This window comes from Eurosta solidaginis, chromosome 1 (assembly GCF_040869045.1).
Source record: "Eurosta solidaginis isolate ZX-2024a chromosome 1, ASM4086904v1, whole genome shotgun sequence".
Taxonomy (NCBI): Eukaryota; Metazoa; Arthropoda; class Insecta; order Diptera; family Tephritidae; genus Eurosta; species Eurosta solidaginis.
This window is the reverse complement of record NC_090319.1, coordinates 233,495,924-233,516,985: the sequence shown is the minus strand read 5'-3', so window position 1 is coordinate 233,516,985 and position 21,062 is coordinate 233,495,924. Positions and strand designations below refer to the sequence as shown.

The 21,062-nt window shown below is 43.0% G+C and overlaps 2 protein-coding genes across 5 annotated transcripts in view; one reads left to right on the top strand and one right to left on the bottom strand.

The window, feature by feature from the left end:
• LOC137237060 (methionine--tRNA ligase, mitochondrial-like) overlaps nucleotides 1-21,062 on the top strand; it is a 268,963-nt gene that overhangs the window by 178,508 nt on the left and 69,393 nt on the right. The gene's annotated exons all lie outside the window — the stretch shown is intronic.
• Nucleotides 1-21,062, bottom strand: part of LOC137241691 (ER membrane protein complex subunit 2-like) — a 197,676-nt gene that overhangs the window by 115,112 nt on the left and 61,502 nt on the right. The gene's annotated exons all lie outside the window — the stretch shown is intronic.

Sequence of the window (21,062 nt, the reverse complement as noted above, 5' to 3'; positions counted from 1 at the left end):
GCCAATTTGATGTTTCACAACATTGGTGCGGCCTGCTTTGGAACCATCCTAGTCAAATATGTTCGCGTACTTTAGGAGCAGTTGTTTTGCCTTACTCTGATAGTCTTCCTCTAGCCCCTGCGTCCATGCCGTGATGTCATTTGAAAGATCAGTATTACTAGATGAAACGTGTTCCTAGAGCTGTTCACAGTTAATAACTACTTCCGCCTCTTGCCATCTTCCCAAAATAGCTCCTTTGGTCAAATTGAACTCATTGAGTACTCTTACCGGAATACGTCTATCTGGTTTTGTCATAGCCAGGGTTTTTCCTACAAGTATGTTCAGTGCTGATTTGTTTGCTGCTTCGACAACCCACAATTTGTTTGTCCCACAATCTCCATCAACCTTTGCCCAGATGACTGCTTCGGATTTTGGTGGTATTTGCTGACTCTCTTCCACCAGCACTCGTTTACTGCTGTAGCCTCTCTCGTAGCCGAAATTAAGTGGCACATCCATGTTCTTATATCGCATCGTCTTGCTTTGCATATCGATCTTGATGCCTTGGTTGATTAAGAAGTCCACTCCAATTATGATTTCATCAACAATATCTGCCACTATAAAATTGTGTAGTACCGTGACGTTCCCAATTGCTACCTCACATTCTACTTCTCCAATTACCTGGGTGTCCTCTCACGTGGCTGTACGTAATCTTGCTCCAAGCAATGGTCTTATCTTTTTGTTGACTAAATCCGCTCGAATGATAGAATGAGATGCGCCCGTATCTACAGTCAGTAAACGTTCCTTTCCATCCACATGTCCTCCAACAGTAAGATTGCTCGATCTTCTTCCAATCTGCGAGATAGAGATTATGGAGCATTCAATTGCGGGAGCCAGCTGTCGCCCCTCGCGGCTGACTCGATTTAGTTTAACGATTGAGTGGTCTTCGAGATTTGCACATCTCCTTCTGCTCTGCGTTTACGACCACAGGAACTGTTAGGGTTCGTGTTGCAATAACGCGCAATATACCCTGGCTTTCCACACTTAAAGCATTTGACTGCATCATTATTCTTCTGATGCGTACCCTTCAATGCTTCCAAAACTACGTCTACCCAGTCTGGCCTTTCCACTTCCACGCGATGAGCTTTGTACGCTGGCTTACTCAAAAGTGAGGCTGTTTCCTGTGTCAGTGCATGCGATACCGTTTCAGCAAATGTTAGTTTTGGATTCGCATATGTAGCCCGCTTCGTTTCCACATCTCGTATGCCATTTATGAAACTCTGGATTTTTACCCTTTCAGTGTATTCCACGGGTGCGTCCGTATTTGCAAGATGAGCCAATCTTTCAATATCTGAAGCAAACTCCTGCAATGTCTCATTTGCTTTTTGGTAGCGGTTTTGCAACTCAATTTGGAATATCTGTTTTCTATGCTCGCTTCCATAACGTCTCTCGACAGCGGCCATCAATGCTTCATAGTTGTTCCGCTCTCCTTCGGGAATCGCCTGTAGGACCCTTCAATGCTACGAATAGAGCTGCAACTTTATCTTCAGCATTTCAGTTGTTCACTGCTGCGGTCTTCTCAAACTGTAGCTTAAAGACCTGGAAAGGAACAGAACCGTCAAAGGATGGTGTTTTTACCTTTGGATTGCTTGCTGAAACAGCTGGGCGATTTAATTGCAACTCTTGTATACGACCTCTCAAAGCATCCACCTCGCGTGTCACTGGGGACTGGAACAAAATACATACCACCCTCTGGGACTGGCAATAAGAGATGAAGAAGAAGGAGAACAACTTGAGAGAAGAGAAAAGAGAGAAGGAGACTGAGAAAGAGATAGAATGAGACGAAGATGGAGATGAAGCGAAAAAGAAAAGATGGAGGGAGGAGTGAATAAAAAGATTAGGAAAAAGTGTAGAGGGGTAGGGCAGAGTCAGACGGAAAAAGCTTATTAAAATGTATGCAGATTGGCCAAATTTAGGGCAGGACAACGTCTGCCGGGTCTTCTAGTAGATTATAATATAATAATACTAGCAGACCCGGCAGACGTTATTCTGGCCTAAATTTGGCCTATCTGCATATATTTTAATAAGCTTTCTCCGTCTAACTCTGCCCTACCCCTCTACACTTTTTCCTAATCTTTTTATTCACTCCTCCCTCCATCTTTTCTTTTTCGCTTCATCTCCATCTTCGTCTCATTCTATCTCTTTCTCAGTCTCCTTCTCTCTTTTCTCTTCTCTCAAGTTGTTCTCCTTCTTCTTCATCTCTTATTGCCAGTCCCAGAGGGTGGTATGTATTTTGTTCCAGTCCCATTCCGAGTCTCAGTCCCAGTCCCACTTCGAGCCTCAGTCTCAGTCCAAGTCTTAGTCCTAATCCCAGTCCCAGTCCTTCTCTGGTATACTTCCCGGAAAAAATCATCGTAAATACTAATATAAGCAAATTTATATACCAAATTTCAGGCAAATCGAATAGGACGTATGTAAATAGGTATGTGGGTATTATTAATTCTTGTCGTTATTTCGGCTTCGCATGCATATTTATCAGTTTTGCCAGGTTGATGCGACTAAATCGAATATCACAATAAACTTTAGAGCTCTCAGCAACAGCTTTCATTTGATATCCATAATAACCACACATTCTAGGGGTATCTGGGTCCATGTGTTGGTCTATATCTCGAGACCCTATTCACTCAGCGGTTTAAAACTTACTCTGTACTAAAGCGTACATCAACAGCTTCAATTTGATACCCATAATGTAAAAACACATTCTAGGTGTATCCGGGTCCACGTTTTGGCCTACATCTCGAGACCCTAGTCACCCAGCGGCATAAAACTTACTCTGTACTAAAGCACACATCAACAGCTTCAATTTGGTACCCATAATGTAAAAACACATCCTAGTGTTACCCTGATCCACGTTTTGGCCTATATCTTGAGACCCTTGTCACCAATAGGTATGAAAACTACCCTGTACTAAAGCACTCATCAACAGCTTCAATATGATACCAACAATGTAAAAACGTTGTCTAGGCGTTCACGGGCCCACGTTTGGCCTATATCTCCAGACCCTAGTCACCCAGGGGTATGAATATTATCCTCTACTAAATCACTCATCAACAGCTTTCATTTGTTATCCATATTGTATAAACACATTCTAGGGGTACCCGGGTCCACGTTTTGGGCTATATCTCGAGACCCTAGCCTCCCAGTTGTATGAAAATTATCCTGTACTATAGCACTCATCAACAGCTTTCATTCGATATCCATATGGTATAAACACATTCTAGGGGTACCCGGGTCCACGTTTTGGGCTATATCTCGAGACCCTAGTCACCCAGGGGTATGAGAATTATCCTGTACTATAGCACTCATCAACAGCATTCATTTGATATCCATATTGTATAAACACATTCTAAGGGTACCCGGGTCCACGTTTTGATCTCAAGACCCTAAAAAAAATCAATACTCAAGAATGGCTAAACCGATTTGGGATTTCGAAATCAACTAACCATCATCTCTTCTTCCTGTATCTTTCCTAAAAATTTCATGGCAATATTTCTATCCGTTCTAGAGTTATGGAGTGACAATCAAAATGTACACTTCTTTTTATATATATAGATGGTGAAAATTTTTTAAGAAAAAGTTGAAATAGTTGTTGAAACCGACGCCAACGTGGTTTAACAAGCGGTGCAGTGTCGTTATTTTCGCCAGAGCATGTACTAACGCGTGTGTGAATATGTATGTAGCAAATATATATGTAGCAAGCATGCGTAATTATGTACATATGTATTCTTATATTTACGTATATATATGGCAACATACTTTCGTAAAAAGCTGTCGATGGTAATTCGGAACAAGTTTTGCCTATTTGAATTCAGATTTAAGTTAGTATTATTTTAATTAATATTACTAAATATAGCAATAAAATCATTAGAAATGAAATGTACTTATGTGTAATTTATACAAATAAAAAAAATAAGTAAGTTTAAATATATATTTATCCGGCTTTTATTTTTTCCACAGGTATTAATGTCATATGAACAGAAAACTCTGTTGATGTAAAAGTTTACGCTATTAATCTAGAAAAAACAGAAATATCTGTTATTTCAATAGACTTCACTAGTAGTGTCATTCCGACAATAAACTCTGGTAATTTAACAGTTAACGCTGGTTTTTCGAATGAACAAAAATTTCTGTAATTTCTACTGCTTTCGTGTTAGTCTCATCTTAACATTAAATCTGTTAATTTAACAGTTTGCACTGGTAATTTCAAAAGAACATCAATGCCTTTCATATTAACAGTTTTGATTGGCATTCTTAGAGCGACAGTAATAATTGTTAATTTAACAAAATGGGTAAAGTATAATGAAATAACTTTTTTTGTTTATTTGACTACTAAAACGGTCAATTACGAATCAACGATGTAGCGGCAGCCTGTTCGTTAATGCAGGGTTTATCATATTCGAACATCTACGTAGGTGTCTGTGTGCTTGCGCCAACAGAGCTATGTATACATGTGTTAGTAGCTGGTAGAAAGCAAACACATGTATAGAGATGTACGAATATGCATCTGTTAGTATATGTGGAGATAGTTAGTGTAAATTTGTAGATACCGTATGCCGCCAATGTGAGATTGTGTGTATTGTGTCCTTCGTCTTTGAGTGAAAAAGGGAAATGGGAAACTTTCAGCTTATGGGGATTGCTTACCAAACGAGCAAACGGCTGCTTGCAATATAAAAAGCGACTTGAACATAAACGGAAGTGTCTAGTGAAGTTTATTTTAAAGTGCCAAACGTTTTTTTAAGTTTGGTTTTTCCCGTTTGCCGTGTTAACGGGCCTACAAATACCGGCCCAAGATAAGGAACCGATATCCCGTACCCTGTCCAGCAGCTGAATAGGAAGCCAGGCTGAAGAGCATATCAGCACAAAGACACAACTATTAACAGACTAATATTAAATGAGGGTCTGTAAGTGCGGTGCCGTAAATAACGAAGAGACTGGTAGAGCGTCCATTCGCGCCTCTCCCGGCACCAAGGAGGATTTTGGATGATGAAGAGGGGAGGAAAAATTTACCTATCTATTTTCTTTTGGGCATTTTTCATTTGAATAAATTTTTCTTTGCATTTGGTTTTTTATTAGTCTGTTCTATTTAATACCATTGAGTTAGCCGTAGAGTAATTTAGCTTAATTTTTTTTAGTTTCATTTGTTTCCAGAATTTTTTTATTAAATATTTTTTTTGCACCCTAATGTTAATATCTTTAGCTTTCAATTTCGTAAAATTCGTGTTAAATTGTAAGTACATATGTGAATATATGTGTATATAGACACATATATGTATGTCACCAAGCCCCAATTCGACTATTTTTCGCTCCCAAGGCAGTCGGTTCTATGTATCGGAGCGACTCGGGATCTTTCCCGACCAAGGACTGTCATTTCAGTGTGACCCCATTTAATTTGTTGCGTCCCTCCCACAAATTGTCATCCTCCCAGCAGCTCCTTGCAGCAGGACTGCTCCATATTCTCTTACTCCGGGAAGGCATCGAATCCAATCCGGGTCCGTCTCCTGACCCCGGTCCTGCGAAATGGTTTTGCTGCATCTGCCGGAAAAGAATCTTTTTAGGACGGCCATACTCTGTTCAGTGTGTCTCGTGCAAGGGATGGTTGAATCGGACAGGCTTGATCCCAAAACCCGACGTCCACGTAACTTTTATAAATATTTTGTAGCTCCTTGCTGTTCACGCCTAAGGGCGTCCCGTAGTCTACGCCTAAGCGCCTCCCCCCCCCCCCCCCACTACCTCCCAGCAGCCCCGCTGCTCTGCAAGCCACAACAAGTACCCGCTGCTGCTCGCGCCCCACGGCGCCAACAACTCAAACAGCTGCTAGTACTCATAACTACTACCTTCGTAGTAGAGTCGGTAGCAATGGTGAGCATCAGCCCCTGCCCCTGTCTTCTCCCCCCCCCCCCCCTCTTTTCCGGCAGCAATCGTGTAGGTCAGGGAAACACTCTTAGTCCCTACCTCCGTTTGCACCGTTTGCCAGCACAGAATATATGGGTTTGCGACATCCGCCCAATGCAGCTCCTGCCTTGGGTGGTGCCACTTTCCCAGATGTTCTGGTCTCCGCGACGGCAACCCCCCGACGGGTTTCATCGCGCCATGTTGCCAGGTCGCAAACCCAAATCATCCGGGTACCCCAATGCTTGCCCAAGGACGCCCAGTCCTAGGGCCACAACAGCAATTGCGTCCTGGCCTTCCCCAACCCAGGCGTAGTCACCCGTCACTTACCCCCAGAGTGGCGACGTCTCCCCTTATGCACTTCAGAATTCTGCAGTTAAACTGTAATGGAGTAACTGGGAAGATTACGGATATAGTTGATTTCATGAAGCGGCACAACATCCGCATTGCTGCGATTCAAGAACTAAACTCACAGCAAGATCAGCATTGCAGACCTGCTCTGGGTACAACGTCCACAGGAAAGACCGCGAAAGCGGAAATGGAGGCGGTCTCGCGTTTATCATACACCACTCTGTGCAATATTGTATATTTGATCCTGGCATCGACCGCAGGGCCAATGTCTTAGAACGTCAAGGCCTATCTGTCCGGTCAGGCGATGCAAACCTAGAAATCATCAACATCTACATCCCTCCTGCCACCTGTTGCCCCAGTGGATACCGCCCTAATATCAGGGCCTTACTCACTGGCAACAATCGCATTATCTTAGGCGACTTCAATGCCCATCATGATCTATGGCATTCAAACTTGCGGGCGGACAGTAGGGGTGAGATGTTGGCGGATCAAATAGAAGAAACGACGTTCTGCACAATAAACGGAGACGCCCCCACACGTATGGTAGGAAGCTGTCACAGCTCGCCAGATATCTCAATCGTGAGCGCAGAACTCGTAAACTGCGTCAACTGGCAGCCGATGGTAACATTGGCATCCGACCACCTGCCCATACTTATTTCGCTTGAGCGTACCGCCGACTTCATCGTCACAGAAAAACGCACTTTCATTAACGTTTAAAAGGAAAGTGGGACGAATACAAATCCTTTACAGACAATCGCTTTGCTGCCCTCCCTACCCCAACTGATGCCCGCCAAGGGGAACGTGCTTTCCGCAAGGTCATTGAATCCGCCTCGGCTCGTTTCATTCCCGCCGGTAGAATTCCCGAAATTCGGCCCCACTTCCCGGCGGAGGCCGCAAGTTTAACGATAGAATACGACCTTATAAGATATCTCGATCCCGGCGACCTCCAAATAAGGTGTGACGGACTTATTCCTGCTGAGGTATGCCCAGTCCGTCCAGGGTTCCTATATTTGGTGGGAGAACCTATTCCGATGAAAATAAATAGACAAAGGAGTTCTGAAAAACGTTATAAAGTTTATTTAAAAAACTTCAATGCCCTTAAGAGCTACTCCTATTCTTTGTCCCTGTCTAAATAAGAGTAGCTGAGGTAGAACTCCTCTGCTAGCTCTCCGTCAGTTGGAGTAGAAACCTCCTACTGAATTCACGAAATGAAGTAGAAACCTTCAGGTCGTGTTGGTCAGTGGTAGAAGCCCACTGACTCGTATGCCTATCTCCTAGGTTCTGATCTTACAAGCTAATTTGCCGCCCTTATATACGATTTTGTACGCCGGTGGACAGTTATTTCCTAAAAACAATTCATTGTAATAATTCCTCAGTTATAGAATTATGTATGTAGGACTGCACGCAGGCAGTCAGTAATTTTACAATAACAATTATAAAAGTTGGAAATGCAAAAATCGAATTCTAGTTTAACGCTACTTTCGCTGTATTCTATTGGTACATACATACGCTTACATGCTAACATGCGTTTTCCCTCTTTCCATTATCATACATATGGTGGTACATCGGTGTATATACATATATGCATATTTTCGATCATGTATGACGATCCGCTATCCCGGCATTTCATATCCCAATTTTAGGGAGCGCTAATATACATAGCAAACAATGTGCCAAATCTCGTACGTACGCTTGTTGTATGCCTGCCGTGTTTTCCAGTCTTTGCTTTACCTATCGAATTCGATCATTTGTGTTTATGCGTATGTTCGCTGTCACTTGGTTTTGATGGTGCGTTGGCCTCGTTTGATGCTTTCGGCTTCTGCTTGGGGCGTGCGTTGGTGTGTCGTATGCTTGTACGTAAGTATGTAGAGAAAAGTCCCAATTAGTAGCGGCGCTTAGTTTGGCGACTTTTACTGCTGATATTTGTTTATCCAAATTATTATGTATGTTGTATTTGTGGCTGAGTGCATTGGATGCGCAAAGGGTTGGTTGACCGGCATAATTTTATGTTTTGTGCGTTTCCATTTTCCTTCCAAATGTTTTAGTGTATGTTAGGGTGACCTATATTTGAACCTTATGTGGGCGAAAAATGTAAATATTTTGCTTGCGTGCAAAAGTACGCAAGTCTGGTTTATCCTTCAATTTAGTAAATAATAATTCAATATGCAACCGCATGTATGTGTTTCGACGTGTAATTCATAAATATATATGTATGTAATTCATGTTATAAAAATGTACAAATGTTAAATTCGGAGTTAAGTTCAATCATTGTATAACATGTAAAAAATGAGAAAATAGATATATGTTGTGAGAGTACAAAACCCTCGGTTTTGGGGTCCTCACACTCCCCCCTCACCTACCGCAGCGAAGCTTACGGTCACCATGCAGGTGCGTGTGATCCGTACTCGGAAATAGTGTTCGCTCACACTGCCTTCGTCGTCGCTGTCGTCATGGTTGTCGTTGCTGCTGCTGATGCTACCACTGGCCTCGATGGCCATCAGGCTCAATATGTCGCTGTTGTTGTCGTTGAGGCTGTCGTTGACCTCGCTGGCCATACGGTTTAATATTTCACTCTCGTCGTTGTGTTCGTTGCTGGCGTTTCGCTGCCCTTCCCGTCAGTGGTGTGTGTGATGCCAGCCTAAACTGTAAATGAAAAACTGGTGGATTTTCCTTAGGGTGTTCCCACCGTATATGGTGGATTTTTTTTTTTTTTTTGCGTAAAAACGTGGTATGTAATGAACCTAGTTAAGGAGTACATTTATGTGATTACGTAATTGTGGTTAGAGTTTACAGGGCTTTAGTGGTTGATTCGAAATCCGGGTACTTCTTGAAATGAAATTTCTTCGTGTATGATTTGATACTGTTGCGGTTGGGCGTGTACGTTACTACCGATTTGATTCGAGTTGCAGTAGAATCTCACGTAATAGTCCGTTATTCTGGAGTTGTCTCTGGGTGTGTGTTCATTTAGGGCTGCTATAGCAAACTGTCTTCCTAGGTGTAATCTTGCTCCAGGTATCGGCCCTCTGGCGATCTGTACTTGGGTTCCTCGAGCGACCTGTACCTGATTTCCTGGAAATGTTCGTACCTGATTCTCCGTTTTGTTTTGCCCTTGGGCGTCTCTGTATACTATCAGTTGTTGGTTTGTACTTTGGTTCTCTCCTCGTTGCCTCCCGGTCTCTTCGCTGACTCGTGTGAGCGTACCACAGATGGTACCCTGTTCATTCCTTTGCTTTATGGATTCATTGTTGTCGGCGGCGTCTGTTGCGTGGTATGCTTTCAGCTCACTTAAGTGGGCTGTCCTCCTCCTTCCTCTGAAAACTTTGTCTAGCTCTACGATCACTGGTGATACAAAGTTCGTTCCCCGATGGGGTCCACTGTACCTGGGCGCTAGTTTGGCTGCAAAGTTATCCACCGCTTTTGACAGCTGATGCTCCTTTACCAGCACTAGGTCGCCTATAGCCGGTCGCCATTGCCTTCTTCTTAAATTATAATACTTTGCTTGCTCTGCTGATGCTCGCTCTTGCTTCCGTCGTACCATCTCGAATATCTCCTTCATCTTCATTGATTTCTCGGCTGGATTAGCTACTCTCTCACCTGTACCGAATGTATGCCCGTCGTAAAGGCTATTGGGAATCCTTGGTTCTCTGCCTTGTACTACATATGCTGGACTGTACCCTGTCGATTCGCATACGCTTGTGTTTAGTGCGAGTGTTATCTCTGGTATAAGCTCGTCCCATGTTCTCTGCTCATTCCCTGAAAACTGCGCTATTATCCTCTTGATGTTGCGGTTCGCTCTTTCTGTCGGATTCTCCTGCGGTGTGTATGGTGCTGTCAGCTGGTGTTTTACGCCAAGCTCCTCCAAATACTTCTTAAAACGTTTGCTCACGAACTGCGCTCCGTTGTCTGTGATTAATACTTTTGGAATGCCAAATCGTGCCAAAATTCTCTCTAAATCCTCGTACTACGCTTTCTGTTGTTGCCTTTCTAATTGCCATTATCTCCACCCATTTTGAAAATCTGTCAACGAAAACTAATGCCATTGTATTACCATGTTTTGAGCGTGGCATTGGACCAACAAAGTCTGCACACACTGTTGCCCACGGTTCTTCTGGAATTTTAGTTAACATCTTACCCGCGGCCTGTTGTTGACTAGGTTTGCATACCTGACATCCATGACATTGTTGTACGTACTTCCTTACGCCTCTGAACATTCCGGGCCAGTAAATTCGTGTCGTCGCTCGTGCAATAGATTTTCGAACGCCCATGTGTCCTGCGCTTGGTGTGTCATAAATTTCCGCCAGCACTCTGCGTCTCTGTGGGGTCGGTACACATAGCTCCACGGTACTGCGTCTTCACCATCAACTTGACTCTCTATTCTCCTGTAGAGCTTTCCGTCCTCGATCACATAGTCTGGGAATTTCTCCGGAGCCTTTCTTACCTCTGTAATCTTCGCTTTTAGCCACTTGCACTCGTCTTTGCCTTGCTCTACTGTCAACGTGGTTAGTTGCTCGTCCATCGGCTGTCTCGAAAGTGCATCTGCCACCACGTTTAGCTTTCCTTTCCGGTACTGTACGTCGAATGAGTATTGTTGTAGTTCTAGTGCCCATCTAGCAATTCGTCCCGTCGGACTGTCTATTGCGTTTAACCATTTTAGAGCTAGGTGGTCTGTGATTACCGTGAACGTGTATCCCTCTAGGTAGGGTCTCATCTTCCTTATCGCCCACACTATTGCTAAACATTCTTTCTCTGTCGGGGAATAATTTGTTTCTGCCTTGTTAAGTCGGCGACTCGCATAAGCAATCACTCGTTCTTCGCTGTCTGATCCTTGGGTGAGCACTGCTCCGAGGCCAAAATCGCTTGCATCCGTCTGTAGGCAAAACTTCTTCGAAAAATCTGGGCAAGCTAGTACAGGTGCTTGGGTGAGTGCGGCTTTTAATGCTTCGAATGCCGACTGCTGCTCTTCCGACCACTTCCACTTCCTTACTTTCTTTAGCATTGACGTCAACGGGTGTGAAACTTGTGAAAAGTCTGAGACGAATCTCCTGTACCACGATACCACTCCTAGGAATCTCCGTAGTTCGCGTAAATTGTTTGGCGGTGTCAACTCTTTGATGGCTGCTATCTTGTCCGGGTCCGTGTGAATGCCTTCCTCGCTAACGACATGACCTAGATACTTTAAACTTTTCTTAAAAAACTCACATTTTTCCGGGTTTATCTTAAGGTTTGCTCTTCGCAGCCGTTGAAATACTTCCGCCAGGTGTCTTATGTGTTCTTCCAATGTTTTGCTCGTAATGATGATGTCATTTAGATATGCGAATGCGTAGGGTTCCAACTGTGGTCCTATAACGTGATCGAGTGCCCTCTGAAAAGTTGCTGGGGCTGAGTGTAGACCGAACGGCATTACTTTCCATTGATATAGCCCACGTCCGGGTACAGTGAATGCGGTGTATTGTTTGCTGTTTTCTTCCATGGGGATTTGCCAATATCCGTTTTTTAAATCGAGGCTGCTGATAAACCGAGCACTTCTCAATCTGTCCAGGATGTGTTGGATACGGGGTAACGGGTATGCGTCTGGTACTGACCTTGCGTTTAGTTAGCGGTAATCTACGCACAATCTCCACTTACCATTTTTCTTCCTTGCCAAAACTATTGGTGCGCTGTGCGGGCTTCTAGAAGGTTCGATGCAACCTTTCTCGATAAGCTCATCGATTTCCTTATTAATAATCTCTTGCATTTTGGGATTCTTCGGGTAATATCTTTGTTTTATAGGGCGGTCGTCCCTCATCACTATCTTGTGCGTGGCCACGTTGGATACACCTGACATTTCCTGGAACATCTGTAATTCTTTGTTGAGAAATTTACTCACCGACTCGTCTGTGTTCGCAACTTTTAGGCTGTTATCTTTGTGACTACTTTCATTTCTACTTTCGACCATTGTTGTACAAGTGACCGCATCCTCCTCCTGATTGTTTGTGTTCAAGGTTAGCGTTTGTTCTCCGCATCTCATCTCCATGTTCACCTTCGCTAGGTAATCCGTTCCAAGCACCACTTCGTCGACTAGTCCTGGTAGAATTAGCATTTCATTTCGCAGCACTTGGTTACTCATTCTCACTTCTGCATCTACCGCTTCTATGATCGTCTTAGGTTTGCCTTCTCCCAGTATCACTCGCGTGAGAGACCTCATTGGCACCGAGGAGTGGGGTCTCCCCAAACGCAACCTCGGGAAAACTAAACACGTTAAGACATACAAAGGGCCGTATCTTGGCGAATATTACGGTGAATGGCGAAGAGGTAGTAGCAGCAATCGATACAGGGGCGACGCGAAGCTTTGTGAGTGGAACAATGGCAAGAAGGCTGAAGACAGGTATATTCAAGGCGATAGAAACACGAGTGATACTGGGAGATGGCAAACCGAAGACGATCATAGAAGCGGTAGATGTTGAAGTGGGAATGAGTAACCAAGTGCTGCAAAATGAAATGCTAATCCTACCAGGACTAGTCGACGAAGTGGTGCTTGGAACGGATTACCTAGCGAAGGTGAAAATGGAGATGAGATGCGGAGAACAAACGCTAACCTTGAACACAAACAATCAGGAGGAGGATGCGGTCACTTGTACAACAATGGTCGAAAGTAGAAATGAAAGTAGTCACACAGATAACAGCCTAAAAGTTGTGAACACAGACGAGTCGGTGAGTAAATTTCTCAACAAAGAATTACAGATGTTCCAAGAGATGTCAGGTGTATCCAACGTGGCCACGCACAAGATAGTGATGAGAGACGACCGCCCCATAAAACAAAGATATTACCCGAAGAATCCCAAGATGCAAGAGATTATTAATAAGGAAATCGATGAGCTTATCGAGAAAGGTTGCATCGAACCTTCTAGAAGTCCGCACAGCGCACCAATAGTTTTGGCAAGGAAGAAAAATGGTAAGTGGAGATTATGCGTAGATTACCGCCAACTAAACGCAACGTCAGTACCAGACGCATACCCGTTACCCCGTATCCAACACATCCTGGACAGATTGAGAAGTGCTCGGTTTATCAGCAGCCTCGATTTAAAAAACGGATATTGGCAAATCCCCATGGAAGAAAACAGCAAACAATACACCGCATTCACTGTACCCGGACGTGGGCTATATCAATGGAAAGTAATGCCGTTCGGTCTGCACTCAGCCCCAGCAACTTTCCAGAGGGCACTCGATCACGTTATAGGACCAGAGTTGGAACCCTACGCATTCGCATATCTAGATGACATCATCATTACGAGCAAAACATTGGAAAAACACATAAGACACCTGGGGGAAGTATTTCAACGGCTGCGAAGAGCAAACCTTAAGATAAACCCGGAAAAATGTGAGTTTTTTAAGAAAAGTTTAAAGTATCTAGGTCATGTCGTTAGCGAGGAAGGCATTCACACGGACCCGGACAAGATAGCAGCCATCAAAGAGTTGACACCGCCAAACAATTTACGCGAACTACGGAGATTCCTAGGAGTGGTATCGTGGTACAGGAGATTCGTCTCAGACTTTTCACAAGTTTCACACCCGTTGACGTCAATGCTAAAGAAAGGAAGGAAGTGGAAGTGGTCGGAAAAGCAGCAGTCGGCATTCGAAGCATTAAAAGCCGCACTTACCCAATCACCTGTACTAGCTTGCCCAGATTTTTCGAAGAAGTTTTGCCTACAGACGGATGCAAGCGATTTTGGCCTCGGAGCAGTGCTCACCCAAGGATCAGACAGCGAAGAACGAGTGATTGCTTATGCGAGTCGCCGACTTAACAAGGCAGAAACAAATTACTCCCCGACAGAGAAAGAATGTTTGGCAATAGTTTGGGCGATAAGGAAGATGGGACCCTACCTAGAGGGATACACGTTCACGGTAATCACAGACCACCTAGCTCTAAAATGGTTAAACGCAATAGACAGTCCGACGGGACGGATTGCTAGATGGGCACTAGAACTACAACAATACTCATTCGACGTACAGTACCGGAAAGGAAAGCTAAACGTGGTGGCAGATGCACTTTCGAGACAGCCGATGGACGAGCAACTAACTACGTTGACAGTAGAGCAAGGCAAAGACGAGTGCAAGTGGCTAAAAGCGAAGATTACAGAGGTAAGAAAGGCTCCGGAGAAATTCCCAGACTATGTGATCGAGGACGGAAAGCTCTACAGGAGAATAGAGAGTCAAGTTGATGGTGAAGACGCAGTACCGTGGAGCTATGTGTACCGACCCCACAGAGACGCAGAGTGCTGGCGGAAATTTATGACACACCAAGCGCAGGACACATGGGCGTTCGAAAATCTATTGCACGAGCGACGACACGATATTACTGGCCCGGAATGTTCAGAGACGTAAGGAAGTACGTACAACAATGTCATGGATGTCAGGTATACAAACCTAGTCAACAACAGGCAGCGGGTAAGATGTTAACTAAAATTCCAGAAGAACCGTGGGCAACAGTGTGTGCAGACTTTGTTAGTCCAATGCCACGCTCAAAACATGGTAATACAATGGCATTAGTTTTCGTTGACAGATTTTCAAAATGGGTGGAGATAATGGCAATTAGAAAGGCAACAACAGAAAGCGTAGTACGAGGATTTAGAGAGAGAATTTTGGCACGATTTGGCATTCCAAAGGTATTAATCACAGACAACGGAGCGCAGTTCGTGAGCAAACGTTTTAAGAAGTATTTGGAGGAGCTTGGCTAAAACACCAGCTGACAGCACCATACACACCGCAGGAGAATCCGACAGAAAGAGCGAACCGCAACATCAAGAGGATGATAGCACAGTTTTCAGGGAATGAGCAGAGAACATGGGACGAGCTTATACCAGAGATAACACTCGCATTAAACACAAGCGTATGCGAATCGTAAGGGTACAGTCCAGCATATGTAGTACAAGGCAGAGAACCAAGGATTCCCAACAGCCTTTACGACGAGCATACATTCGGTACAGGTGAGAGAGTAGCTAATCCAGCCGAGAAATCAATGAAGATGAAGGAGATATTCGAGATGGTACGACGGAAGCAAGAGCGAGCATCAGCGGAGCAAGCAAAGCATTATAACTTAAGAAGAAGGCAATGGCGACCGGCTATAGGCGACCTAGTGCTGGTAAAGGAGCATCAGCTGTCAAAAGCGGTGGATAACTTTGCAGCCAAACTAGCGCCCAGGTACAGTGGACCCAATCGGGTAACGAACTTTGTATCACCAGTGATCGTAGAGCTAGACAAAGTTTTCAGAAGAAGCTAGGAGATAGGCATACGAGTCAGTGGGCTTCTACCACTGACCAACACGACCTGAAGGTTTCTACTTCATTTCGTGAATTATTTTATATTCAGTAGGAGGTTTCTACTCCAACTGACGGAGAGCTAGCAGAGGGGTTCTACCTCAGCTACTCTTATTTAGACAGGGACAAAGAATAGGAGTAGCTCTTAAGGGCATTGAATTTTTTTAAATAAACTTTATAACGTTTTTCAGAACTCCTTTGTCTATTTATTTTCATCGGAATAGGTTCTCCCACCAAATATAGGAACCCTGGACGGACTGGGCATACCTCAGCAGGAATAAGTCCGTCACATATGGTTTTGGGGTCCCTGCTCGGGCGCCATATGTGACGGACTTATTCCTGCTGAGGTATGCCCAGTCCGTCCAGGGTTCCTATATTTGGTGGGAGAACATATTCCGATGAAAATAAATAGACAAAGGAGTTCTGAAAAACGTTATAAAGTTTATTTAAAAAAATTCAATGCCCTTAAGAGCTACTCCTATTCTTTGTCCCTGTCTAAATAAGAGTAGCTGAGGTAGAACCCCTCTGCTAGCTCTCCGTCAGTTGGAGTAGAAACCTCCTACTGAATATAAAATAATTCACGAACTGAAGTAGAAACCTTCAGGTCGTGTTGGTCAGTGGTAGAAGCTCACTGACTCGTATGCCTATCTCCTAGCTTCTGATCTTACAAGCTAATTTGCCGCCCTTATATACGATTTTGTACGCCGGTGGACAGTTATTTCCCAAAAACAATTCATTGTAATAATTCCTCAGTTATAGAATTATGTATGTAGGACTGCACGCAGGCAGTCAGTAATTTTACAATAACAATTATAAAAGTTGGAAATGCAAAAATCGAATTCTATTTTAACGCTACTTTCGCTGTATTCTATTGGTACATACATACGCTTACATGCTAACATGCGTTGTCCCTCTTTCCATTATCATACATATGGTGGTACATCGGTGTATATACATATATGCATATTTTCGATCATGTATGACGATCCGCTATCCCGGCATTTCATATCCCAATTTTAGGGAGCCCTAATATACATAGCGAACAATGTGCCAAATCTCGTACGTACGCTTGTTGTATGCCTGCCGTGTTTTCCAGTCTTTGCTTTACCTATCGAATTCGATCATTTGTGTTTATGCGTATGTTCGCTGTCACTTGGTTTTGATGGTGCGTTGGCCTCGTTTGATGCTTTCGGCTTCTGTTTGGGGCGTGCGTTGGTGTGTCGTATGCTTGTACGTAAGTATGTAGAGAAAAGTCCCAATTAGTAGCGGCGCTTAGTTTGGCGACTTTTACTGCTGATATTTGCTTATCCAAATTATTATGTATGTTGTATTTGTGGCTGAGTGCATTGGATGCGCAAAGGGTTGGTTGACCGGCATAATTTTATGTTTTGTGCGTTTCCATTTTCCTTCCAAATGTTTTAGTGTATGTTAGGGTGACCTATATTTGAACCTTATGTGGGCGAAAAATGTAAATATTTTGCTTGCGTGCAAAAGTACGCAAGTCTGGTTTATCCTTCAATTTAGTAAATAATAATTCAATATGCAACCGCATGTATGTGTTTCGACGTGTAATTCATAAATATATATGTAATTCATGTTATAAAAAAGTACAAATGTTAAATTTGGAGTTAAGTTCAATCATTGTATAACATGTAAAAAATGAGAAAATAGATATATGTTGTGAGAGTACAAAACCCTCGGTTTTGGGGTCCTCACAAAGGGATATAAACCAACGCATCAGATTGCTTGTGGATGAACACAAGCGGGCGAAATGGGAGGAGCCCCTAAGCGGTTGTAACCTCTCTGCCGGTGTAGGTAAACTTTGGTCCACCGTAAAGTCCATATCGAATCCGTCTACGCACAATGACAGTTTCCATCGTCTTTGGCGATAAAGTGCTGTCGGATGCGAAAAAATGCGCGAGCGCTTCCTGCCGAATATATAATGCATTCTACGGTCGACAAAGATAGACGCAGGGCCAACAGACACGCACATAAACATAAATTCAGCGCGTCCCCAATCCCCATCACCGGCAAAGAGGTTGAGGATGACATCGGTCATGCTAAACCATCCAAAGCAGTGGGCCCAGACGGCATAGCCATGCCGATGCTTAAAAGCCTAGGGAAAGAGAGTTTTAAATATTTATTATAATAATATTATTTGTCTTCAACCTGTCTCTTTCCACCTTTGTCATACCCGAAAAATGGAAACTGGCCAAGGTCGTCCCGCTACTAAAGCCTAGGAAACCAGCTAATATAGGAGAGTCATATCGCCCGATATCTCTCTTATCGCCAGTAGCCAAGACGCTTGAAGCCATTTTTCTCCCCTACTTCAAAGCAAATTGGAGCTAGCCTGCCATCAGCATGGCTTCAGAAAACTCCATAGCACCATCACCGCGCTAAAAGCCATCAGCACCCAGATAAATTGCGGTTTAAATCAAACCCCCCCCCCATAGAACAGTACTCGTTGGGCTAGACCTATCCAAAGCTTTTGATACGGTCAACCATGGCACGTTACTGCAAGATCTGGGAGGGTCTACCCTTCCCCCATGTCTTAATAGGTGGACCACAAATTATCTTGGTGGTCGGTAGGCATCGGTGGAATTTAGAAATGAAACATCAAAACCAAGAAGAATTAAACAGGAGGTGCCACAGGGTGGTGTCCTATCCCCACTTTTGTTTAATTTCTACATATCTAAGCTACCTTCGCCACCAGAAGGAGTTACTATCGTTTCCTACGCCGATGACTGCACAATAGTGGCCACAGGCCCAGGCCCACAGATCGATGAGCTTGGCAACAGAATAAACGGCTACCTCCCTGATCTCTCCAGTTTTTTCGCCTCGCGAAACCTGGCATTATCACCGATTAAATCCTCCGCGACCTTATTTACAACATGGACGTCCCAAATGTCGACCATTTTGAACATCCACGTCGATGGCACTACGCTACCGACTGTCCTACACCCCAAAATCTTGGGTGTGACGTTTGATCAGGATCTACATTTTGGTGAGCATGCAGTCGCAAATCCTCAAATCCCTTGCTGGCAGTACTTGGGGAAAAGACAAAGAAACGCTCATTACCACATACAAAGCAATTGGCCAGCCGATTACATGCTACGCGTCCCCTATATTGTCACCAAGCCCAAAAACTACCCACTGGAAGAAGCTACAGGCCTGACAAAATACTGCTCTCTGCGAGAATACTCCCCGTCAGGGAGAGAAATGAGATGCTAACCAAACAGTTCCTGTTGAATACCCAGAAACCTGGGCATCCCAACAGACATCTGATTTATAAGCCAACACTGCCTAGGGGCTTAAGGAGTCATCTCCGTAAGCATCATGATGAAATACGGCACCTAAGAACTCAGCCGTATGAAGCAAGAAAACACAAGCAGGTCCTCAGTGAACTCCACAAACAGGCGTCGGACCTTTATGCCAGGAATTGCCCGGTGAATCCGCTACTCAAAGGACAGTACTCAAAACTTGCGGAAGAGGAAGGCATACTCCCCAGGCAAACGCGAGTCACTCTAGCTCAACTTTGTTCTCTATACTGTAACAGGCTAAAATCTTACCTATCCAGAATCAACCCCGACATACAAAATGTATGCCCCGCTTGCAATGTGTCACCAACAATCTCTTTAATTGTAATGTGGAACCAACGCCTCTAACACCCCTTTCATTATGGTCCACCCCTGTTGAAACAGCAAGTTTTCTTGGAGTCCCGTTAGAGGATATTGATGACAATTTGTGATAGGTCGCAGCTATTAGGTGGGGCGAATCACTGCTACAACAACAACAACATCAGACTTAGGTGGAGGGCAGCGTGGCGAATATTAGCATCACTATGCTATGCACTATATTAGTAAATTATCAGCACAGAAACATTAAGGCAAGCCACATTTGTGTAGATGAACACATCAATCATCATTTACACACATACATAGAAGGCGGCGAAGAATATCTCACATACACATACGGTTGCCAGACGTACTGATTTAGGCAGGACAGTACTGAATTTTCACTCGCTGTCCTGAATTTTCACAATTCCCAATTCAGTACGCAAATGTCCTGATTTTTTAAAATTCTGTCCTGATTTGTACTGATTTTTCTATCTCGACATATTTAATCGCAAAACTTCTGAAGTTATTTCACATGATTAAAAAATATTTTTGATTTTCATGATCAGAGTCGTCCTGTTCTGTTTTACAAATGTTCTATTCCACTTCGTTATCATACACATAAATACTAAATAAAGTAAACAGAGTTGCAAACGCTTTGAAATACGCGAAGTGCTTTGCAAATGCAAGCACATTGGAAAAAAAAGTTATCTGGAAAAAAATTCCAGTACAATGATAATAAATTGAAAGTATTTAGTTTAGGGAACGAAATGAATTTCTCTCAATTCACGTAAATAATTAATGATTTTTATATTAGAAACATCGATTTAAATATGCTGTTTGATGAATTTGTTGCCTTAAAAAATTTTCTTACAAACGAAACAAATAGTTCAAGTTTTGAAAATAAATGGATACCATTTTTCAATAGCGGCTCTTTTCCCCAGTTTGAAAAAATTTTTAACGTTATTTTCTCAACTCCACATTCCAACGCAGCTGTTGAGTGAATTTTTAGTTTAATGTTTGAAGCGTGGAGTAAAGAAAGAAATCGCCTTTTAGTTAAATCAATTGAAAGTGAACTTCAAATAAAAGTAAATTTTAAAATGAATTGCGAGGAGTTTATTAAATTTTTAAAAAACAAAGACGGCCAACAACTAATCAAAATGGCACAAAAATCAAACAAGTATTAGGAAAAAAGCATATCCGTATGAATATGTAGAAAATAATTAAATTTTATTATACATAAATATATGCTGTAAATGTTACAATGTATGAATCAATCAGTATGTGGATATTCATACGTGAATATAATGGAATTTATTGATCTCTAAATAAGTATGAGCGTACAAGGACGCCGTACATGAATAGTATGTGCCTAAATATGTAAAAATTAATGTATATTTTCTTTTTTAATGTATGCTTAATAAAACTCGCTGTAAATTATAGATATTTTGTTTTTAACAAAAGTGTACTGAATTGTCCTGATTTTTTAGAGCTGAAATAGGCGAATGTACTGAATTTCCCAAAAATAAATCTGGCAACCCTACATACACATATTTAGTCATCAGCTAATAGCAGAAGTTGATACTCACGCATACACACGCATGCGGCTAGTAGAAAAGCATAAACTACAAATATACATGTATATAGCTGGTAACCAAGCATGAGGTACAACTATTCTAGAAGGTGAAACGTCTAGGCCTTAGGAGAAATATGTGAACGAGGCAACTGAGAGTATATAAGCAGCTCAAGCTGATGAATAACTAATCAGTTTGATTTAAACACGTATTAGTTGTGAAGTACGTGATATTGAAGTATAATTGTACTACTTCCGAAGTAGACTAAATAAAGACCATATTACAATACTGAATATTGGAGTTAT